Raw genomic sequence first — 25466 nt, 5'->3', positions numbered from 1 at the left:
ATATAAAGAGGACACTTTCATAATAATAAAACTTATGATTCACAAGGAAGAAATAATAATTCTCAATTAAAGTCTGATATTAGTATCGCTGCATTAGCTTTCTTTTAATGTTTACACAGTAAATCCTTTCCATCCTTCTATTTTCAGTCTTCTAGAATCCTTGTATTTATGTCTGTATTACATAAAGGGAGCCCTGGTTGCACAGTGGTTAAGAGCTATGGCAAGCAGCTATGGCTGCTGACCAAAAAATTGGCAGTTCGAACCCACCAGCCACTCCTTGGAAACTCTATAGGGGCAGTGCTGCTGTGTCCTATAGGGTCGCTATGAGTTGGAATCGACCCAACAGCAATGGGTCTGGAGTTTTTTTGTTATTACATAAAGCCTCAAAATATATAGCAAAGACTGACCAATATAAAAGGAAAAAGTTACAAATCAACAGTCATATGTGCCTTGAACTTCTCTCTCAGTAACGGATGGAATATTTAGACAAAATAAATTAGTAAGGATACAGAAGATTTCGTCAGCATAATTAACAAAATGACTTAATTGACATACATAGAACATACTATAGTTTTGATTTACATTTCTCTGATGGCTAATAATCATGAGCATTGCCTCATGTATCTGTTAGCTGCCTGGATGTCTTCTTTGGTAAAGTGCCTGTTCATATCCTTTGCCTGTTAGTTTTGTTTTGTTTTAGTTTTTATTGTGCCTTAAATGAAAGTTTACAGATCAACTCAGTCTCTCATACGAAAACTTATATACACCTATATTCATAGTTTCTCTCCCCGTAATGAGACAGCACACTCCTTCTCTCCACCCTGTATTTCTGTGTCCATTCAGTCAGCTTCTGGGCCCCTCGGCTTTCACATCTCCCCTCCAGACAGAAGCTGTCCATATAGTCTCATGTGTCTACTTGATCTAAGACATTCACTCCTCATCAGTATCATTTTCTATCTTATGGTCCAGTCCAATCCCTGTCTGAAGAGTTGGCTTTGGGAATAGTTCCTGTCTTGGGCTAACAGACGGTCTGGGGACTATGACCTCCAGAGTCCTTCTAGTCTCAGTCAGACCATTAAGTCTGGTCTTTTTACTGCATCCCACTGTTCTCCCGCTCCTTCAGGGATTCTCTGTTGTGTTCCCTGTCAGGGCAGTTAGTTCATCAGTTGTAGCTGGGCACCATCTGGTTCTTCTGCTCTCAGGCTGATGTAGTCTCTGATTATATGGCCCTTTCCGTCTCTTGGCCTTTGCTCATTTTTTAATTGGGTTATTTGTCTTTTTGTTGTTGAGGTACTGCAGTATCTGTTAGCCCAAGATTTTAGAGATTAGACCCTGATCAAATATGTCATAGCTAAAACTTTTTTCCCAGTCTATAGATTGTCTTTCTACTGTTTTGGTGAAGTCTTTTGATTAGTGTAAGTGTTTGGTTTTTAGGAGCTCCCAGTTATCTACTTTCTTTTCTGGTGTTTGTGCATTGTTAGTTATGTTTTATATTCTGTTTCTGCCATGTATTAGGGCTCCTAGCATTGTCCCTATTTTTTCTTCCATGATCTTTATCACTTTAGATTTTATATTTAGGTCTTTGATCCATTTTGAGTTTGTTTTTGTACATGGCATGGGGTATGGGTCTTGTCTCATTTTTTTGCAGATGGATATCCAGTTATCCCAGCACCATTTGTTAAAGAGACTGTCTTTTCCCCCATTCAAAAGACTGGGCCTTTGTCAAATATCAGCTGGTCGTAGGTGGATGAATTTACCTCTGGATTCTCAGTTCTGTTCCAATGCACTATGTATCTGTTGTTGTACCAGTACCAGGCTGTTTTGACTTCTGTGGTGGTATAAAGGGTTCTAAAATCAGGAGGTCACCACTTTGTTCTTTTTCAGCAATGCTTTACTTATCTGGGGCCTTTTCCCTTTCCATATGAAGTTGGTGATTTGTTTCTCCATTGTGTTAAAAAAAAATACTTGGGGTTTGGATTGGAATTGCATTGTATCTGTAGATTCCTTTGGGTAGAATTGACATTTGCACAATGTTGAGTCTTCCTATCCATGAGCAAGGTATATTGTTCCACTTATGTAGGTCTCTTTTGGTTTCTTGCAGTAATGTCTTGTAGTTTTCTTTGTATAGGTAGGTCTCTTACGTCTCCAGTTAGATGTATTCCTAAGTATTTTGTCCTCTTGGGGGCTATTGTAAATGGTAGTGATTTCCTCTTCGAAGTTCTCTTTGTTGGTGTAGAGGAATCCAACTGATTTTTTTTTTTTAATTGTGCTTTAAGTGAAAGTTAACAAATCAGATCAGTCTCTCATACAAAAATTTACATACACCTCGGTATACACTCCTAATTGCTCTCCCTCTGATGAGATAGCACAGTACTTGCCTCCCTTCTCTCTCCTCGTGTACATTTGGGTAGCTTCTGGACACCTCTGCCCTCTCATCTCCCCTCCCGACAGGATATGCCAACATAGTCTCATGTGTCGACTTGATCCAAGAAGCTTGTTCTTCGTCAGTCTCATTTTCCATCCCCTATTCCAGTCCAATCCCTGTCTGAAGAGTTGGCTTTGGGAATGGTTCCTGCCCTGGGGTAACAGAAGGTCTGGGGTCCATGGCCTCCGGGGCTCCTCCAGTCCCAGTCTGACCATTAAGTCTGGTCTTTTTACAAGAATTTGGGGTCTGCCTCCCACTGCTTTCCAGCTCCCTCAGGATTTCTCTGTTGAGTTCCCTGTCAGGGCAGTCATCAGTTGTGGCCAGGTACTATCTAGCTCTTCTGGTCTCAGGCTGATGTAGTCTCTAGTTTATGTGATACTTTTTGTCTCTTAGGCTTATAATTATTTTGTGCCTTTGGTGTTCTTCATTCTTCCTTGTTCCAGGTGGGTGAGACCCGTTGATGCATCTTATATGGCCACTTGTTAGCGTTTAAGACCGCAGATACCACTCTCCAAAGTGGGATACAGAATGTTTTCTTAATAAATTTTCTTATGCCAGTTGACTTAGATGTCCCCTGAAACCATGGTCCTCAACCCCCCGCTCCTGCTATGCTGGCCTTTGAAGTGTTCAGTTTTTTAAGGAAACTTTTGTTTTTGGTTTAGTCCATTTGTGTTGACCTCTCCTTTATCGTGTATCATCTTTCCCTTCACCTAAAATGAAACTTATCTACTATATAATTAGTGAATGCCCCTCTCCCTCCCTCCCACCCTCCCGCTCTCGTGACCATCAAAGAGTATTTTCTTCTCTGCTTAAACTGTTCCTCCAGTTCTTATAATAGTGGTCTTATACAGTATTTGTCCTTTTACAATTGACTGACTTCACTAAGCATAATGTCTTCCAGATTTCTCCATGTTATGAAATGTTTCGTGGATTCAGCGTTGTTCTTTATGGATATGTAATATTCCATTTTGTGAATATACCATAGTTTATTTATCCATTCATCCATTGATGGGCACCTTGGTTGCTTCCAACTTTCTGCAGTTGTAAACAGTGCTGCCATGAACATGGGTGTGCATATATTTCTTCATGTAAAGGTTCTGATTTCTCTAGGATATATTTCAAGGAGTGGTATTGCTGGGTCATATGGTAATTCTATTTCTAGTTTTTTAAGGAAGCGCCAAATTGATTTCCAAAGCAGTTGTACCATTTTACATTCCCACCAGCAGTGTATAAGTGTTCCAGTCTCTCCACAACCCCTCCAACATTTATTATTTTGTGTTTTTTGAATTAATGCCAGCCTTGTTGGAGTGAGATGGAATCTCATTGTAGTTTTGATTTGCATTTCTCCAATGGCTAATGATAGAGAACATTTTCTCGTGTATCTGTTAGTCACCTGAATGTCTTCTTTAGTAAAGTGCATGTTCATATCCTTTGCCCATTTTTTAATTGGGTTGTCTTTTTGTGGTTGAGTTTTAGCAGAATCATGTAGATTTTAGAGATCAGGCGCTGGTCAGAGATGCCATAGCTGAAAACTTTTTCCCAGCCTATAGGTAGTCTTTTTACTCTTTTGGTGAAGTCTTTAGATGAGCATAGGTGTTTGATTTTTAGGAGCTCCCAGTTATCTGGTTTCTCTTCTGCATTTTTAGTAATGTTTTGTATCCTGTTTATGCCATGTATTAGGGCCCCTAACATTGACCCTATTTTTTCTTCCATAATCTTTATCATTTCAGACTTTATGTTTATGTCTTTGATCCATTTTGAGTTCGTTTTTGTGCATGGTATGAGGTATGGGTCTTGTCTCATTTTTTTGCAGATGGATATCCAGTTACGCCAGCACCATTTGTTAAAAAGATTATCTTTTCCCCATGTAACTGATACTGGGCCTTTGTCAAATATCAGCTGCTCATATGTGGATGGATTTATGTCTGGATTCTCAATTCTGTTCCATTGGTCAATGTGCCTGTTGTTGTACCAGTACCAGGCTGTTCTGACTACTGTGGCAGTATAATAGGTTCTAAAATCAGGTAGAGTGAGGCCTCCCACTTTGTTCTTCTTTTTCAGTAATGCTTTACTTATCCGGGACTTCTTTCCCTTCCATATGAAGTTGGTGATTTGTTTCTCCATCTCATTAAAAAATGTTGTTGGAATTTAGATCAAAATTGCATTGTATATATAGATGGCTTTTGGTAGAACAGACATTTTTACAATGTTAAGTCTTCCTATCCATGAGCAAGGTATGTTTTTCCACTTACGCAGTTCCCTTTTGGTTTCTTGCAGTGGTACCTTGTGGTTTTCTTTGTATAGGTCTTTTACGTTTCTGGTTAGATTTATTCCTAAATATTTTATCTTTTTGGGGGCTACTGTGAATGGTATTGATTTGGTAATTTCCTCTCCGATGTTCTTTTTGTTGGTGTGGAGGAATTCAACTGATTTTTGTATGTTTATCTTGTATCCTGATACTTTGCTGAACTCTTCTATTAATTTCAGTAGTTTTTTTTTGAGGATTCTTTAGGGTTTTCTGTGTATAAGATCATGTCATCTGCGAACAGAGATACTTTTACTTCCTCCTTGCCAATCCGGATGCCCTTTATTTCTTTGTCTAGCCTAATTGCTCTGGCTAGGACCTCCAGCACAGTATTGAATAAGAGTGGCAATAAGGGGCACCCTTGTCTGGTTCCTGATCTCAAGGGGAATGCTTTCAGACTCTCTCCATTAAGGATGATGTTGGCTGTTGGCTTTGTATAAATGCCCTTTATTATGTTGAGGAATTTTCATTCTATTCCTATTTTGCTGAGAGTTTTTATCATGAATGAGTGTTGAACTTTGTCAAATGCCTTTTCTGCATCAGTTGATAAAATCATGTGATTCTTGTCTTTTATTTATATGGTGGATTACATTAATTGTTTTTCTAATATTGAACCAGTCTTTGCATACCTGGTATAAATCCCATTTGGTCACGGTGGATTAATTTTTTGATATGTTGTTGAATTCTATTGGCTAGAATTTTTTTGAGGATTTTTGCATCTAAGTTCATGAGGGATATAGGTCTGTAATTTTCTTTTTTTGTGGTGTCTTTTTTTTTTTTTTTTTACCTGGTTTTGGCATCAGGGATATGCTGGCTTCATAGAATGAGTTAGGGAGTAGTCCACCCTTTTCTATGCTTTGAAATACCTTTAGTAGTAGTATTGTTAACTCTTCTCTGAAAGCTGGTAGAAATCTGCATTGAAGCCGTCTGGGCCAGGGCTTTTTTTGCTGGGAGTTTTTTGATTACCTTTTCAATCTCTTTTTTTGTTATGGGTCTATTTAGTTGTTCTACCTCTGTTTGTGTTTGTGTTAGTTTAGGTAGGTAGTGTGTTTCTAGGAATTCGTCCATTTCTTCTAGGTTTTCAAATTTGTTAGAGTACAATTTTTCGTAGTAATCTGATATGATTCTTTTAATTTCCGTTGGGTCTGTTGTGATATGCCCCCTCTCATTTCTTATTCGGGTTATTTGTTTCCTTTCCTGCATTTCTTTAGTCAGTCTGGCCAGTGGTTTATCAATTTTGTTAATTTTTTCAAAGAACCAGCTTTTGGCCTTGTTAACTCTTTCAATTGTTTTTCTGTTCTCTAATTCATTTAATTCTGCTCTAATTTTTATTATTCCTTTTCTTCTGGTGCCTGATGGTTTCTTTTGTTGCTCTCTTTCTGTTTGTTCCAGTTGTAGGGACAGTTCTCTGATTTTCGCTCTTCTTTATGTATGTGTGCATTTATTGATATAAATTGTCCTCTGAGCACTGCTTTCACTGTGTCCCAAAGGTTCTGATAGGAAGTGTTTTCAGTCCCATTGCATTCTATGAATTTCTTTATTCCTTCCTTAATGTCTTCTATAACCCAGTCTTTTATGAGCAGGGTATTGTTGAGTTTCCAAGTATTTGATTTCTATTCCTTGGTTTTTCTGTTATTCATTTCCACTTTTATGGCCTTATGGTCTGAGAAGATGCTTTGTATTATTTCAATGTTTTGGATTCTGCAAAGGCTTGTTTTTTGACCTAAGATGTGGTCTATTCTAGAGAATGTTCCATGTGCACTAGAAAATAAAGTATACTTGGTTGCTGTTGGGTGGAGTGTTCTGTATAAGCCTATAGTTGGTTGATTGTAGCAATTAGATCTTCTGTGCCTTTATTGAGCTTCTTACTGGATGTCCTGTCCTTCACTGAAAGTGGTGTGTTGAAGTCTCCTAAAATTGTGGAGGTGTCTATCTCAATTTTCAATTCTGTTAGAGTTGTTTCTGTATCTTGCAGCCCTGTCACTGGGTGCGTAAATATTTAATGTGGTTATATCCTCCTGGTAAATTGTCCCTTTAATCATTATGTAGTGTCTACCTTTATCCTTTGTGGTGGATTTAACTTTAAAGTCTATTTTGTCAGAAATTAATATTGCCACTCCTGCTCTTTTTTGATTGGTGTTTGCTTGATGTATTTTTTCCATCCTTTGAGTTTTAGTTTGTTTTTGTCTCTAAGTCTAAGGTGTGTCTCTTGTAGGCAGCATATATAGATGGATCTTTTTTTTTAATCCAATCTGCAACTCTCTGTCTCTTTATTGGTGCATTTAGTCCATTTACATTCAGCATGATTATAGGTAAGTATGAGTTTAGTGCTGTCGTTTTGATGCCTTATTTTGTGTGTTGTTGATATAATTCATTTTTCCACTTTTTTGTGCTGAGAAGTTTTTCTTTGTAAATCGTGTGTTCCTCATTTTCATGGTAGTTGAATTTATTTTTGCTGAGTCGTTACGTTTATCTTGGTTTTTCTTTGAAGTATGGAGTTGTTAGACCTCTTTGTGGTTACCTTAATATTTACCCCTATTTTTCTAAGAAAACCTAACTTATATCGCCCTATATCACCTTGGTTTCCTCTCCATATGGACAATCTATGCCTCCTATATTTAGTCCCTGTTTTTTGATTCTTGTAATCTTTTACATAATGACTTCAATGCTTCCCTGTTTTGAGCATTTTTTTTAATTAATCTTATTTTGTTTTTGTGATTTCCCTATCTGAGTTGATATCAGAATGTTGTGTTCTGTGACCTTGTGTTGTGTTGGTATCTGATATTATTGATTTTCTGACCAAACAATTTCCTTTAGTAATTCTTGTAGCTTTGGTTTGGTTTTTGCAAGTTCTCTAAGCTTGTGTTTATCTGTAAATATCTTAATTTCACCTTCATATTTGAGAGAGAGTTTTGCTGGATATATAATTACTGGCTGGCAGTTTTTCTCCTTCAGTGCTCTAGATATGTCATCCCATTGCCTTCTTGCCTGCATAGTTTCTGCCGAGTAGTCCGAACTTATTGATTTCTCCTTTGTAGGTGACTTTTCACTTATCCCTCCCTGCTTTTAAAATTTCTCTTTATCTTTGGTTTTGGCAAGTTTGGTGAATATTATTTTCTTTTGGAATCTACCTTGTATGGGGTTTGTTGAGCATCTTGCATAGATATCCTTTAATCTTTCATGATGTTGGGGAAGTTTTCTGCCATCAGATCTTCAACTATTCTCTCTGTATTTTCTGTTATCCCTCCCTGTTCTGGAACTCCAATCACATATGAGTTATTCTTCTTGATAGAGTCCCACATGATTCTTAGAGTTTCTTCATTTTTTAAAATTCTTTTATCTGATTTTTCTTCAAATATATTGGTGTCAATTGCCTTATCCTCCATCTCCCAAACTCTGCATTCCAATTCCTTGATTCTGCTCCTCTGATTTCCTATTGAGTTGTCTAATTCTGTAATTTTATTGTTAATCTTTTGAATTTCTGAATGGTGTCTCTCTGTGGATTCTTGCAGCTTATTAAATTTCTCACCATGTTCTTGAATAATCTTTTTGACTTCGTCAACTGCTTTATCTGTGTGTTCCCTGGCTGTTTCTATGGATTGCCTTATTTCATTTCTGAGGTCATCTCTGATGTCTTGAAGCATTCTGTGTATTAGTTTTTTATATTCTACATCTGGCAATTCCAGGAATATGTCTTCATCTGGGAAAGATTTTGATTCTTTGCTTTGGGGGTTTGTAGAAGCAATCATGGTCTGCTTCTTTATGTGATTCGATATCGACTGCTGTCTGTGAGCCATCTATAAGATATTGTAATGAATTATTGTATAGTTGCTCACTGAGTCTTATCTTCTTGTTTTGTTTTGTTTCAGTACACCCAGATGGGCTACTAGATTTTGCTAACTTGATTGTTGTAGCTTTTGAGTCACTTATGTCCTGTTACCAGCAGGTTTGAGCTGTTACCAGATATACAAGCTTATGAGTCCATTCACTATTCTTGAATAGAATCAGCTTAGGTGTCCTGATAGTGGGTCATCTAGTGTGTGGTGTAGGCTTTCACCTACTATCTTAGAGGCATAGTGGTGATGGTTGTATGCACCGGTTTCTATTAGCAGCAGGGGGTCACACTCCAAGGAGGGCAGGGTGCTGACAGCCTTCCCCCAAGTGTCAGTGAGGAAGGAGCATCTGTGTTCTCTAGAGCACTCTGGTGGGTGGGTTCTGCAGCTGTACCTTAGGCATCCAATGCTTGTACCTCTAAGGATTGGTAGGCGTCACTATCTTCAGGCCCCTTTAGCAGGTGGTTAGGTGGTGTGGGTGGAGCCTCAGCCCTCAGTTCACTGTTGTGGATCAGTGAGGGCTCTGTTTAGTTGGTAGAGAGGTATCAGGCCTCCAAAACTTGCCTTTCCACTGCTCAGCTGCAACAATTACAGTCAGATCTCTAAAAGAATTGCCTTTGCACTAAAATAGCCACCTGGTTCCATGTAGGGGTGAAATCCAATGACTGTGGACCTCTTGTGCCTGGATGGAGCTGGTTCTGTACAGTTATTCAAGTTTAGAGAAATCATGAAAGGATTTTCCCCCTGATTATTAATTGCTGCTTTTTCAGGCCAGGAGAATGGGTTAGGAAACCGCACCCCCCCCACCCCCCACAGAGCACTTAGCTCTCTGGCCCAGGGAATTCCAATGTTAATGAAGCTGGCTGGGGCAGAGAGGGGAGGGATCAGATAGATAGAAGAGAGTAGCTCGGTAAAATAGACAAAATCACTTATCTTGTTTGGTGAGGACTGTTTTATCTGAGATTCCAGAGGGGTGTGTAGCCTGTGTGTGCTGGCTGGGTCCCCGCCAAGATTGCCCCCAGGGGTTAGGGCTGCGTCCCTGCTTGCCTAGTCTCAGGAAGCCACGATCATCCCCGCAGCTCTGGCGCTAAGGCTCCGCAAGGGTTCAGGTCTGGGACGTGGCTTGCCAGGCTCCGGAACTATTCAGTGCCTCAGCGCATGGATTCTCGCTCCCCCGAGGGCTCAGGGCTGGGGCGCAGCACACCGGTCTCCAGGACTGCTCGCTGCTTCAGCCCTCAGATTCTTGCTTCCCTGAGGGCTCAGGGCTAGGGCGTGGCATGCCGGTCTCTGGGACTACTTGCTGCTTCAGCATGTGGATTCTCGCTCCCCTGAGGGCTCAGGGCTGGGGTGCAGCACGCCAGTCTCCAAAACTGGTCTCTACTTTAGCACACGGCTTCTCACTCTCCTGTCACTTGGTCCAATTCCTTAGTTTCTGTGTTTGATGGTCAGAGTTCGTAGATTGTCATGTATGTAATCGATGCACTTGTTTTTTTGAGTCTTTGTTGCAAGAGGGTTCAGCGGAAGCTTCTGCCTAGTCAGCCATCTTGGTCCCGCCTCAAAGCTGATTTTTGTGTGTTTATCTTATATTCTGATACTCAGCTGAAATCTTTTATTTATTTCAGGAGTTTTTTTGTGGATTCTTTGGGGTTTTCTGTGTGTAAGATCATGTCATCTGCAAATAGGGATACTATGACTCCGTCCTTACCAATTTGGATGCCCTTTATTTCTTTTCTTGCCTTATTGCTCTGGTTAGGACCGCCAGCGCAATGTTGAATAAGAATGGTGATAAAGTGCATCTTTGTCTGGTTCTCATTCTCAAAGGGAATGCTTTCAGACTTTCTCTGTATAGGGTGATGTTGGCTATTGGCTTTATTATGTTGAGGAATTTCCTTTCTAGTCCTATTTTGCACAGAATTTTTATCATGAATGGGTGTTGGACTTTGTCAAATGCTTTTTCTGCATCAGTTGATAAGATCATGTGGTTCTTTGGTTTTATTTATTTGATGGATTATATTAATTTTTTTTTTTAATGTTGAACCACCCCTGCATTCTTGGCATGAATCCATTTGATCATAGGGAATTATTTTTTTGATATGTTGTTGAATTCTGTTGGCTAGAATTTTGTTGAGAATTTTTACATCCCTGTTCATGTGAGATATTGGTCTGTAATTTTCTTTTTGGGGGGTGTGTCTTAGCTGGTTTTGGTGTCAGGATTATGCTGGCTTCATAGAATGAGTTTGGGAGTATTCCATCCTTTTCTATACTCTGAAATACATTTTATAGTAGTGGTGTTAAATCCTCTCTGAAAGTTTGGTAAAATTCTCCAGTGAAGCCATCAGGGCCAGGCCTTTTTTTTTTGTTGAGAGTTTTTTAATTGCTTCTTCAATCTCTTATTTTGTTATAGGCTTATTTAGTTGTTCTACCCCTGTTTTGTGTTAGTTTAGGTACGTAGTGTGTTTCTAGAAATTTGTCCATTTCCTCTAGGTTTTCAAATTTGTTTGGGTACAATTTTTCATAGTATTCTGTTATGATTCTTTGAATTTCAGTTGGGTCTGTTGTGATATTGCCCATCTCATTTCTTATTTGGGTTATTTGCTTCCTCCCCTGTTTTTCTTTTGTCAGTTTGGCCAATGGTTTATTAATTTTGTTGATCTTTTCCAAGAACCAGCTTTTGGTCTTGTTAACTTTTTCAATTGTTTTTTTTATTCTCTATTTCATTTATTCCTGCTCTAATTTTTATTATTTTCTTTCTTTTGGTGCCCAACGGCTTCTTTTGCTGCTCTTTTTCTATTTGTTCAAGTTGTAGGGTTAATGTTTCAATTTTGGGCCTTTCTTCTCTTCAGATGTGTATGTTTATTGCTATAAATTGACCTCTGAGCACTGCTTTTGCTGTTTCCCAAAGGTTCTGGTATGATATGTTTTCATTCTCATTTGATTCTGTGAATTTCTTTATTCTGTCCTTGATTTCTTCTATAACCCAATAACTTTTGAGCTAGCTGTTCAGTTTCCATGTATTTGAATTTTTTTCCTTGCTTTTTCTGCTATTGCTTTCTACTTTTATCGCTTTATGGTCAGAAAAGATGCTTTGTAATATTTCGATGTTTTGGATTCTGTTAAGGCTTGCTTTGTGGCCTAAAATGTGGCCTATTCTGGAGAAGGTTTCGTGTGCATTGGAAAAGGAAGTATACTTGGCTGCTATTAGGTGGAGTGTTCTGTGTACGGCTATGAGATCAAGTTGGTTGACTGTGGCATTTAGATCTTTCATGTCTTATTGAGCTTCTTTCCTGATATTCTGCCCTTCACTAAAAGTGCTGTGTTGAAGTCTCCTACTATTATTGTGGAGCTGTCAATTTCTCTTTTCAGTGCTATTAGAGTTTGTTTTACGGTTTTTGGAGTTCTGTCATTGGATGCATAAATATTTATTATGGTCATGTCCTCCTGATATATTGACCATTCAATCATTATACAGTGTCCTTCCTTATCCTTTATGGTGGATTTTGCTTTAAAGTCTATTTTGTCAGAGCCATTCCTGCTCTTTTTTGATTGTTGTTTGCTTGATATATTTTTCTCCATTCTTTGAGTTTTAGTTTGTGTCTTTGAGTCTAAGGTGTGTCTCTTATAAGCAGCATATAGACAGATCATGTTTTTTTTATCCATTCTGCCACTCTCTGTCTCTTTATTGGTACATTTAGTCCATTTCCATTCAGCGTAATTATTGATAGGTATGAGTTTTTTTTTTCTTTTATGAGTTTAGTGCTGTCATTTTGATGTATTTTTCTGTGTGTTGTTGACAGTTTCTTTTTACCACTTAATTTTCTGTGCTGAGTCATTTTTCTTGATGTATTTGTTTTTTATCTTTTTCACTGTGGTTGATTTTGTATTTGCTGAGTCCTTATGTTTTTCTTGTTTTTTATTTTGGTGTGTAGGATTGTTAGTTTCCTTTCTGGTTACCTTAATGTTTACCCCTATTTTTCTAAGTTTAAACCAACCTTTTATTTCTTGATATCGCCTTTACTTCTCCTTCATATGGAAGTTCTATGACTACATTATTTAGTCTCTGTTTTAATGTTGTCATCTTTTACATATTGACATCTCTGTTTTCCTATTTTCAGTGTTTTAGCTTTGTTTTATTTTTTTGACTTCCCTATCTGGGTTGATATCTGGTTGTTTTATCCTGTGTTCTAATCTTGGGTTGTTATCTGATGTTATTGATTTTCTAACCAGAGGACTTCTTTTAGTATTTCTTGTAATTTTGGTTTGATTTTTACAAACTTCCTTAACTTTTGTTTATCTGGACATGCCCTAATGTCGCTGTCATATTTGAGAAACGGTTTTGCTGGATATATAATTCTTGGCAGCATATATAATTCTTGGCAATTGCCTTTTTGCTTGCATTGTTTCTGCTTAGTAGTGAGAGTTTAGTCTTATTGACTCTCCTTTGTAGGTGACTTTTGTTTATCCCTAGCCAATCTTAAAATTCTCCCTTTATCTTTGCTTTTGGCGAGTTTGATTATAATATTTCTTGGTGACTTTCCTTTGGGATCTACCTTGTGTGGGGTTCGATGAGCTTCTTGGATAGATATCTTCTTGTCTTTCATGATATCAGGGAAGTTTTCTGCCAACAAATCTTCAACAATTCTTTCTGTATTTTCTGTTATATCCCCTGTTCTGGTTCTCCAATCGCTCATAGATTATTCCTCTTCCTACAGTCCCATGTAATTCTTAGGGTTTCTTCCTTTTTTTTTTTTTTTTAATTCTTTTATCTGATTTTTCCTCAGATAAATTGATATCAAGTTCTTTATCTCAGTCTCACTAATTCTGACTTCCATTGCCTTAATTCTGCTCCTCTGACTTTCTGTTGAGTTTTCTAATTCCGAAATTCTATTGTTAATCTTTTGGATGTCTATCTGCTCTCTCTGTGGATTTTTGCAGCCTGTTTAATTTGTCATTATGCTCTTGTATAACCTTCTTAAGTTTCTCTGTTGCTTTGTCTGTGTGTTCCTTGGCTTGAACTGTGTTTTGCCTGACCTCTTTCCTGATCTTTTGAAGAACTCTGTATATTAATCTTTGATCTCTACCTCCTGGAATTCCAAGATTTTATCTTCCTCCAGGAGATTTATTGGTTCTTTGTTTTGTTCACTTGCTGAAGCTATCATGGTCTGCCTCTTTATGATATTTGGTATTGACTGTTGTGTCTGAGCCATCAATAAGTTATTATATTTATTTATTTTATGTTTGCCTACTGTGTCCAACTTCTTGTTTTGTTTTGTTTTTTTGTATACCCACATAGGCTGGTTGTGTGAGCTACTTTGATTATTGGCATCTTTGAAGCTCTCACGTCCTGTCACCAGGTGGTTAGAGCTGTTACTAGGTATGTGAGCCCAGGAGTCCATTTATTTCTCTTGTGTGGATTCAGCTAATGCGTCTGGGTCGTCAGTCACTGAGTGTATGGTGCAGGCTCTCACCTACAGTCCTAGATGGGCAGGGCTACGTGGGGGTGATTGGAGTAGGCACAGGTATCTGGCTGCAATAGGGGTGATGTGCTGAGCAAGGTAGGGGGCTGACGGCTGCCCCGATTGCTTAGCTGGAAGGCTTGTCACTGCTCCCTAGAGTGCGTTAAGTGGGTGGGCTTTGCAGCTGGACTTTGGGTACCCAGTGCTGTTGGATATAAAGACTGGGAGGCACCACTTATTCTTGGACACCTGTCATGGTTAGCTAGGTGGAGTGGGAGGAGCCACCAGTCCTCAGCTGAGGACCCTGCTTAATGGGCAGGGCGGTGTCAAATGTCACAAATCTGTCACTCCCAGTTGAAAATAGGTGTCAAGTATATACTCTGTTGTATATACCTGAAGGGAACCATGTGCTATGCTAATGAGGGCCTTCGCTGTTGAAATGGGGCCACACAGGTCTAGGCAGCAGTAAAAGGCATTCAAAGTCCCTGGACCCCTTATGCCTGTGCCTAGGCAAAGGAGCTGGGCCTACCCTGAGTTCCCAGCTTAGGGGAGCTGGCAGATTATTTTTCCCTGTTTGTTAATTTGTTCCATCTCCAAAGCCGGGAGAATGGCTCAGGACACATGACGGGTCCCACTTCTGGTAGAGGGGGCATGGCAATCACTGAAGCCATACTGGGACCGAAACAGAGCAGGGAGGGGACAGGTGAATGGGAGAGAGGTACTTCCCAGAAGGGAAAGGGTTTTTCTGATCCCATGTGGCAGGTTAAACGTTTACATTTAACTTTTGCAGATTCAGCACTGCTTCTCCCTTCTTCTGGAGACACTTTGCTGCTTGGTTTCCCCCGGTGTGGGAAACGTATCCTGAGTGCTACTGCTTGCCTCAGCCTGTGCGCACAGGCCAATCCAGCCTGCAGGATGCTGGCCAGGTCAGCTATGGCAAATCCCCCTGCTTCTGAACTGTTTCTTCCTCCCCCTGCCTCTCAGTCCAACTCCTCAACTTTGTCTTTGATGTTCAGGTCTCCTAGATTGTCAAGTATAATCGATTTATTTGTTTTTTGGGATCTTTGTTGTAAGAGGGACCACAGAAAGTGTCTGACTACTCTACCGTCTTGGCCTCATATCACCCAAGGCTGTAATCTTTCAAAAGCAGACTGCCACATGTTTCTCCTGCAGAGCTGCTGGTGGGTTCAAATGCTGACATTTTGGTTAGTAGTCGAGCACTTAACCACTGCACCACACCAGTGTAATACGACAAGAAAAAGACATGAAATGCGTAAGAGTCAGAAAGTAAGAAATACAGTTTGTTATTCACAAATTACATGATTGATCTAAGAAAATCCATAAGATTCGTCAGATAAATTTTTAGAATTAATTAAGATTATTAGCAAGAATGTGGAGTACAAGATCAATATACAAAAATCAATATGCAAATCATAACCACAATGAGATACCATCTCACCTGAGCATTATTGGCACAAATCAAAAAAACAGGAAATAACAAATGTTGGAGAGGTTGTGGGGAGATTGGAACTCTTATGCACTGCTGGTAGGAATGCAAAACAGTACAACCATTTTAGAAAATATGGCACCCCCTTAGAAAGCTAGAAATAGAAATACCATATGATTCAGCAATCCCACTCCTAGGAATATATCCTACAGAAATAAGAGCCATCACATGAATAGACATATGCACACCCATATTCATTGCAGCATTGTTCACAATAGCAGAAAGATGGAAACAACCTACATGCCCGTCAACAGATGAATGGATAAAAAAAAAACTATGGTACTTATACACAATGGAGTACTGTGCGATGATAAAGAACAAGGATGAATCTGCGAAGCATCTCACAACATGGATGAATCTGGAGGGCATTATGCTAAGTGCAATCAGTTAATCACAAAAGCACAAATACTGTATGAGACCATTGTTATAAAAACTCATGAAAAGGTTTACACACAAAAAGAAACAATCTTTGATTGTTAAGAGGGAGGGCAGAGGTAGGGAGGAAAAAACACTAAATAGACGATAGATAAGTGGTAACATTAGTGAAGGATAAGACAGCACACAATACTGGGGAAGCCAGCACAACTTGACCAAGGCAAGGTCATGGAAGCTTCATAGACACATCCAAACTTCCTGAGGGACCAAAATACTGGGCTGAGGTCTGGGGACCATAGCTCTGGGGGACATCTAGCTCAACTGGCATAGTTTATAAGGAAAATATTCTACATTCCTAGTTTGGTGAGTAGCATCTGAGGTCTTAAAAGCTTGTGAGTGGCCATCTAAGATACTCTACTGGTCTCGCACTACCAGGAGCAAAGGAGAATAAAGAAAACTGAAGACACAGAAGAAAGATTAGTCCAAAGGACTAATGGACCGCACCTGCCATGGCCATCACCAGACTGAGTCCAGCACAACTAGGTGGTGCCTGGCTACCACCACAGACAGCTCTGACAGGGATCACAGTAGAGGGTCCTGTATAGAGCTGGAGAAAAATGTACAACAAAATTTAAACTCGTTAAAAAGATCCAACTTACTGGCCTGACAGAGACTGGAGTCCGGCCCCTGGGCACCCTTTTAAGTCGGTAATGAAGTCACTTCTGAGGTTCATCCTTCAGCCAAAGATCAGACAGGCCCATAAAACAAAACGAGACTAAAGGGGCACACAAGCTCAGGTGCAAGGATGAGAAGGCAGGAGGGGACAGGAAAGCTGGTAATAGGGAACCCAAGGTCAAGAAGGGAGAGCGCTGACATGCCTTGAGTTTGGTAACCAATGTCGCAAAACAATATGTGTACTAATTGTGTAATGAGAAGCCAGTTTGTTATGTAAACCTTCATCTAAAGTACAATAATTAAGAGAAAAATCACTCTAATATTAAAGTACTGCTTATTAAAAAAATCAGTTGCATTTCTCTATACCACCAATAAACAACACTTAGAAAGAGAAAAAAATTGTAGCGATACCATATAAAATTGTTTTAGAAAGTATCAAATGCCTAGGAATAAGTCTAATCAAAGATGCATACCTCTACACCGATAACCATAACACATTACCAAAAGTATAAAACTCATTGCCGTCGGGTTGATTCAGACTCATACTGACCCTACAGGACAGAGTAGAACTGCCCCATAGGGTTTCCAAGGAGTGGCTGATGGATCCAAACTGCCGACCTGGTTAGCAGCCATGCTCTTAACCATTGCGTCACCAGGGCTCCATCATAAGTATAGAAGACCTAAATAAATATGTATGCATTGAAAGAGTCAATATTCTGAAGATACCACTTCTTTCCAAATTCACTGGGTTTAATGCAATGAATAGATGCAAACAATCCCAATAAAAATTCCAGCACATTTTTGTGAAAACTGACAAGCTGATTCTAGAATTTATATGGAAATGCAAAGGGTTAAAAATAGCTAAGATAGTGTTGAAGGAAAGGAACTATGGAGAAATTCATCTAACAAATATCAAGATTTATTATCAGACAAAATGAGAGTGTATATTGATAAAAGGAGTGACAAAATGGCCAGTGGACCAGAAAAGAGAGTTCAAAAACTGACTCATGTACATATATGGACTCTTGATTTATGACAGGTGGCATTATTTCAATAAGTGGTACTGAGTCAATATGGTAAAAGATGAAATCTGACCCTTACCTCATACCATACAGAAAGATCCATTACAAGTGAATTGTATGTATGTATAAATATGAAATGTAGAATAAATCTTCCAGGAAATACAATAGAAGATTATATTCTAGGCATTAGGATAGGCAAACATTTCTTAATATTTAACACAAAAAGCACTATCTAAAAAGAAGATTGACAAATTAGATTACATTAAAATTATGAACTTCCAACTCCTCAAAGATATTATTAAAAAAATAACAATGAAGAGTAAAAGATATTTGTAACCCATATAACCAGCAAAGAGCTCATATCCAGAATATATCAAGAATTCCTACAGATGAATAAGATACAGACAGATAACCAAATAGAAAAGTGAACAGGAGACTTGAACAGACCTTTCACAAAAGAGTATATCCAAATGACGAGTAAAGATTTGAAAAGGTGACATCATCACTCTTAAGGGGAATGCGGATTAAACCCATAAATCGATACCACTTCAAATCCACCAGAATGGCTAAAATATGAAAGACTGACAGTACTAAATAGGATGTGGAGCAATGGGTACTCTTGTATTGCTGGCAAGAATGTAAATTGGCACTGGCAGTTTAGAAAACTATTTGGTATTATCTACTAAAGCTGAACATACTGAATACTTATTACCCAGTAATGCCACTTCTAGGTGGAAATGCCTATGTATGTGCATAATGTACTAAGAGGCATGTACGGGAATGTTCATAGCAGCTTATATGTAAATAGCATTGCAAAATGTCCTTTCAAGCAATGAAAATGAACTACTGTGATTCTATTTATATAAAGTTCAAAAACAAAGAAAACTAATCTATGATAATAAAAATAAGAGTATTGATTACTTGTTCAGAAAGTTTATATGTGGAAAGGAATAAGACAGGGATATGAGGTACTGGTAATATTCTCTTTCTTGAACTTGGTGGTGGTTATAAAGATGTTCACTTTGTGATAATTCATTGAGCTACATACACTTATGTGTTTTAATATATGTCTGTTATATTTCAATAATTTAAAAACTATTCTTAAAAATTCCCGTTGCAATATAGCAACTCTTACTCATTAAGTACAATTTTTACCTGTTTTGTCAGTTGATTTTGTTGTTGTTGCAATGTGCTACCATTGTTGGGAAAGGTCTTATGTTAACTAATAAATATTACAGAGTCTCAGGAGATCATACTTTTGACCCTAAAAATGACTGGATATTCTGAGTTAGCAAGCATGGGAACAAAGATTTAAGAGGCACTTTATCAGACACGTACTTTTTTTTTTTCAATTGTACTTTGGATGAAGGTTTACAGAACAAACTAGCTTCTCATTAAACAGTCCACATGCTGCTTTGTGATATTGGTTAACAACTCCAGGGCATGTCAACACTCACCCTTCTCAACCTTGGGTTCCCTATTACCAGCTTTCCTGTCCCCTCCTGCCTTCTAGTCCTTGCCCCTAGACTGGTGTGCCCCTGTAGTCTTGTTTTGTTTTATAGGCCTGTCTAATCTTTGTATGAAGAGTGAACTTCAGGAGTGACTTCATTACTGAGCTAAAATGGTGTCCGGGGGCCATACTCTTGGGTTTTCTCCAGTCTGTCAGGCCAGTAAGTCTGGTCAAACACATGCTTTTAAAAATAATATTTTAATTCCAAATTTATACATTCTTCTGTGGTTCCGTTTGTCTACACCTGCTATTATCAATACAAGTAAAATATGTATAAGTTTGTAAAAATGAAATGCAGTCATATCTTGTATATTATTTTGTGATTTCTTTTTACACCTAAAGTATATGTTTGAAATTGTTCATTTTCTTAAATCAGATATCTATGTATCTATCTTATTTATTCTTATAAAGTAAATGTCAAGATATTTAAACTCAAGAGATTTTATAGTAGAAAGTAAATTTCCCTTTACCTCTGTCCTCCCCATTCCCTCTTCCCAGAATTAAGCATGCTAACAGATTGTTTTCTTTTTCTTTTTTTGTCTTTCTATAAATCCTCTATGTGTATACATATGGTTTTTGCTTGTTTGCTTTTTACAGTGTTTAAGATCATACTGTTTCCTGCAACTCTCTTTTTACATTAATATTGTTTTATCATATTTACATGTTAGAACATAAATATCCACTCTGTTCTTTTTAATGGTTACATAATATTCCAACATAGGGAAATTTCATAATTTATTTAACTTTCTTTCTGCTAATACCCTACTACTGTCCGGTTGATTCTGACTCATAGTGACCCTATAGGACAGAGTAGAACTGCCCCATAGAGTTTCCAAGGAACGCCTGGTGGATTTGAACTGCTGATGGTTAGCAGCTGTAGCTCTTAACCACTACGCCATGAGGGTTTTCTTATACTACAGGTATTTAGATTTTTTCCAGGTTTTTGTCATTACGAAAATGCTGCAACCAATCATCCATCCATCCATCCATCCATCCATCCATCCATCCATCCATCCATCCATCCATCCATCCAATGTCTTTATTAATTTTAGAGAGCAGATGTATAGGAATTGCTGGGTCATGGGTATGAATATTTTTTTACTTTGAAAATAACTTGAATAATACCTTTATTTTTATAGGTAGTCACCGAGAAATGGATACAGCATCATGGAAAGGCAAATAATTTTATCAAGAATTAAAGACATCACAATGGGAATCAATGAGTCTATCAAGACAGGTAAAATATGTTAAAGGGTAATGGTGTGGAATTTTAGCAGAAATGAATGCGTATAGGAGATAATTTACCCCACCTCAAACCCATAGCCATATGACCCATTAATCCCATCGTAGTTATCAAAAGGTAAATGTCAAATATAGAATGGACAAACAACTTAAATAAAACAATGGCCAATATTCACAAACAGAAATTGTAACAGAATATAATTAAATCACAAATTATAATACTAGTAGTCGAAGAAAACCTTTCCCTGGGATTCCTTAAAATAGGAAATCGTCTTCCCAGGATTAGGCCATGTTTACTTTGAAAAGCCGTCATCACAGAGTCGTGCTGTTCTAAGAACTGAGTTTTTCTTCTAATGGAGGATTGTTGATCATTTAAATGCTTACCTACTGCTGATATGGTTCTTTGTTTAACTCCAGGATGTGAAGGCATCAGAAACTCTTAGAAATGAACCAGTGGACACCATCTGTATTAATGCGCTCCAAAGGTAGTTGAATTAAGAAAAGAACCAATAAAATCTCTTCTGTACAACCAGAAAATTAGTACCCAGACTCCTTGCTATTTACCTACTCCATGGATCAAAATAATTTTTTTCCTTGGATTAATACAAGATTGTTGATAGTAAATAACAGGGGACACGTGGGAATCTTGATTACCGAATGACCTTTAGTCTTTAGTCAAATCATAGCTAATATTTGAGTGCTTATTATAAGTGCCTAATTTTACTATTTCATATACTCCTCCTAACAGTCCTATGAGGTGGACGTTACAAACAACACCATTTTAAAGTCTGGTAATAGAAAGTGTAGGAAGGCCAAGCAAAGCAATAGCTGGTAAGCAGCATTTTGGTCATTGTGCGTGGAGTGACCATGAGTTAGGGGTCAATACCACAGCAGCTAACAACAAAAAGTCATCAATTTAGTGTCCAGTCAGTCCTACCTGTAGTCCCACTGACTTCTATAGACAGGCCCCAACACTGACTCTCACTTTCTTCTCCCAATCACTGATCAATCTGTAACATTTAGAATCCTTTACAACTTAATCTTCTGGCTTTATCCTCCCTTTCTCCTGCTGTACTGTATTGTTCTTCTCACAGTGACCCCATGTGTTACAGAATAGAACTATCCATAGGGTTTTCTTGCTTGTAAATCTTTACAGAAGCAGATCACCAGGTGTTTTCTGCTGTGGAGCTACTGGGTAACTTCGAACTACCAACCTTTCAGTTATCGACTGATTGCACCACTTAGCATCCTTCCAACCATACTGTAGTACTTGAGATTCTACAAATATAAAGAAAAAAAAATATGCCCTGTATTTTTTACACCTCCGAGCCTTTGTTTACGTGGTGTCTCTCCCTGGAATGGGAGCCCTGATGGCACAGTGAATGAGCTTGGCTCCTAACCTAAAATGTCGGCAGTTCAAATCTACCAGCCGCTCCTTGGAGACCCCATGGGACAGTTCTGCTGTGTCCTATAGGGTGCCTATGAGTCAGAACCAACTTGACAGCAATGGATTTGGTTTTTTGTTTGTTTGTTTGTTTCTCCCTGAAATATATCCTCTCATTTTATCTAACCCCTTTGCTCTTCTTTTTTTTTTATCCTTCTGTCAATGGTAACCTTATTTTTTAGTACTCTCCCACATACCTCTTTTCTCCATTAAATGTTTCCATTTGTAGCCAGATTTCAAATGCTGTTCTTTTAAACAGGGTAACATTTTGTTTATGTTTCTCTTGGGACTTTTATTATCATCTTCCTTGCAGAAAAATCATTTGTGTTCTTGTATTATCCATCTTATTCTCTCATATTAGAGTGTAAGCTCTTTGAAGGGCAAAACTTGGAATTCTTTTTTTCCCCCCCAATTAAATATAATTATAATTGTTTTAAATTATACTTTAGATGAAGGTTTACAGAACAGGCTAGTTTCTCATTAAACAAGTAGTACACATATTGTTTTATGACATTGGTTAACAACCCCACGACCTGTCAACACCCTCCCTTCTCGACCCTGGGTCCCCCATTACCAGCTTTCCTGTCCCCTCCTGCCTTCAAGTCCTTGCTCCTGGGCTGGTGTGCCCCTTTAGTCTCTTTTTATTTTATGGGCCTGTCTAATCTTTGGCTGAAGGGAGAACCTCAGGAGTGACTTCGTTACTGAGCTAAAAGGGTGTCCAGGGGCCATACTCTTCGGGTTTCTCCAGTATCTGTCAGGCCAGTAAGTCTGGTCTTTTTTTTGTGCCTTAGAACTTTGTTCTACATTTTTCTCCAGCTCTGTCTGAGACCCTCTATTGTGAACCCTGTCAGAGCAGTCAGTGGTGGTAGTTGGGCACCATCTAGTTTTTCCTTGCTCCTGAAGGGATGAGACCAGTGGAGTATCTTAGATGGCTGCTCACAAGCTTTTAAGACCCCAGATGCTACTCACCAAAGTAGAATGTAGAACATTTTCTTTTAAAGTATGTTATGCCAATTGAGCTAGATGTTCCCCTAGACCACTGTCCCCACAGCCCACAACCCATCAATTCATTCTTTCAGGGAGTTTGGATGTGTCTATGGAGCTTCCATGACCTTGGCTTGTACAAGTTGTGCTGGCTTCCTCAGTATTGTGTACTGTCTTACCCTTCACCAATGTTACCACTTATCTATTGTCTATTTATTGTTTTTCTCTCTGTACCCTTCCCCTCCCTCGTAACCATCAAAGATTGTTTCTTTGTGTGTGTAAACTTTTTCATGAGTTTTTACAGTAGTGGTCTTATACAATATTTGTCATTTTGTGATTGACCTATTTCACTCAGCATGAAGCCCTCCAGATTCATCCACGTTAGGAGATGCTTCACAGATTCATAATTGTTCTCTATCAATGCATAATATTCCATTGTATGTATGTACCGTAGTTTGTTGATAGGCATCTAGGTTGTTTCCATCTTTTTGCTATTGTAAGCAATGCTGCAGTGAATATGGGTGTGCATATGTCTATTCATGTGACAACTCTTATTTCTCTAGGATATATTCCTAGGGGTGAGATTGCTGGATCATATGGTATTTCTATTTCTAGTTTTCTACGGAAGCGCTATATCATTTTCCAAAATGGTTGTATCATTTTGCATTCCCACCAGCAGTGCGTAAGAGTTCCAATCTCCCCAGAACCTCTCCAACATTTATTATTTCCTGTTTTTTTGATTCGTGCCGGTAATGCCAGGGTGAGCTGGTATCTCGTTGTGGTTTTGATTTGCATTTCTCTAATTTTTTTTTTTTTAATGGCTAGTGATCGCGAGCATTTCCTCACGTGTCTGCTGGCCACTCGAATGTCTTCTTTCATGAAGTGTCTGTCATTTCCTTTGCCCATTTTTTATTTGGATTATTTGTCTTTTTGTTGTAGAGGTATTGGATTTTCCTGTAGATTTTAGAGATTAGATATTTGTCTGCTTTGTAATAGCCAAATTTTTTTTCCAAGTCTGTAGGTTCTCTTTTTACTCTTTTGATGAAGTCTTGATGAGCATAAGTGTTTAATTTTTAGAAGATCCCAGTTATCTAGCTTATCTTCTGGAGTTTGTGTATTGTTGGTTATGGTTTATATCCTGTTAATGCCCTGTATTAGTGCCTCTAGTGTTGATCCTATTTTTTCTTCTATGAACTTTAGTTTTTGGCTCTATATTTAGGTCTTTGATCCATTTTGAATTAGTTTTTGTGTATGGTGTGAGGTATGGGTTCTGTTTCATTTTTTTGCAGATGGACATCCAGTTTTGCCAGCACCATTTGTTAAAAAAGACTGCCATCTCCCCATTTGATGGATTTTGGGCACTTGTCGAATATTAGGTGACTGTAGGTGGATGGATTTACATCTGCGTTCTCAATTCTGTTCCGTTGGTCAATGTACTTGTTGTTGTACTAGTACCAGGCTCTTTTGACTACCTAGCTGTATAGTAAGTTATGAGGTCAGGTAGCGTGAGTCCTCCTACTTTATTCTTCTTGGTCAATAGTGCTTTACTTATCCGGAGCTTCTTCCATTTCCATATAAATGTAATGTTTTGTTTTTCCATCTCTTTAAAGAATGTTGTTGGTATTTGGATCAGGATTGCATTGTACTTGTAAATTGCTTTGGGTAGATTTGTCACTTTCACAATGTTGTATCTACCTATTCATGAGCATGGTATGCTTTTCCATTTATGTAGATCTCTTTTGGGTCCTTGCAGTAGTGTTTTGTAGTTTTCTTTGTATAGGTCTTTTACATTCCTAGTTAGATTTTGTTTTTTTAGGGGCTTTTGTAAATAGTGTTGTTTTCCTGATTTCCTTTTCATCATTCTCTTTATTGGTGTATAGGAATCCAACTGATTTTTGCATGTTTATTTTGTATCCTGCTACTCTGCTGAATCTTTCTATTAGTTCTAGTATTTTTCTCATGGAGTCTTTTGGATTTTCTATTTTTTATGTATAGTATTATATCATCTGCAAATGGGGACAGTTTAACTTCTCCATTATCAATTTGGATACTCTTCATTTCTTTTTCTTGCCTTATTGCTCTAGCTAGAACTTCCAGCCCAATGTTAAGTAGGAGTGATGATGAAGGGAATCCTTGTCTTGTTTCTGTTCTCAAGGGGAATGTTTTCAGCCTCTCTCCATTAAGAATGATGTTGGCCTTTGGTTTTGCGTAGATGCCCTTTAATATGTTGAGAAATTTGCCTTCTATACCTATTTTATTGAGAATTTTTATCAAGAATGGGTGTTGGACTTTGTCAGATGCCTTTTCCGTGTCCCTTGAGATGATCATGTGATTCTTTCATTTTATTTATGTGGTGGGTTATGTTGATTAATTTTCTAATGTTCAACCATCCTTGCATACCTTGTGTGAATCCTACTTGTTCATGGTGTATTCTTTTTTTGATATGATGCTGAATACTGTTGGCTAGAGTTTTGTTGAGAATTTTCGCATCTATATTCATGAGAGATACTGGTCTGTAATTTTCCTTTTTTGTGGTGTCTTTGCCTGGTCTGGGTATCAGGGTTATGCTGGCTTCATAGAGTGAATTCGGAAGTATTGCTTCCTTTTCTATGTTCTGAAATAGTTTGAGTAGTACTGGTGTAAGCTCTTCTTTGAATGTTTGGTAGAATTCTCCAGTGAAGCCATCTGGAA

The 25466-nt window shown here is 38.3% G+C and overlaps 1 long non-coding RNA gene across 2 annotated transcripts in view; it reads left to right on the top strand.

The window, feature by feature from the left end:
* LOC111750844 (uncharacterized) overlaps nucleotides 1-25466 on the top strand; it is a 98837-nt gene that overhangs the window by 30071 nt on the left and 43300 nt on the right. The window contains exons 2-4 of one of the 2 annotated variants that reach the window (XR_010321971.1): nucleotides 14807-14942; nucleotides 20245-20342; nucleotides 20765-20832. This is a non-coding gene — a long non-coding RNA (uncharacterized LOC111750844). Of the gene's footprint in view, nucleotides 1-14806; nucleotides 14943-20244; nucleotides 20343-20764; nucleotides 21676-25466 lie in introns of those variants that run through there. The other variant, XR_002785881.2, reaches the window with a different exon arrangement.

Source organism: Loxodonta africana, chromosome 4 (genome assembly GCF_030014295.1).
Source record: "Loxodonta africana isolate mLoxAfr1 chromosome 4, mLoxAfr1.hap2, whole genome shotgun sequence".
NCBI lineage: Eukaryota > Metazoa > Chordata > Mammalia > Proboscidea > Elephantidae > Loxodonta > Loxodonta africana.
This window is presented reverse-complemented; position numbering and strand designations above follow the sequence as displayed.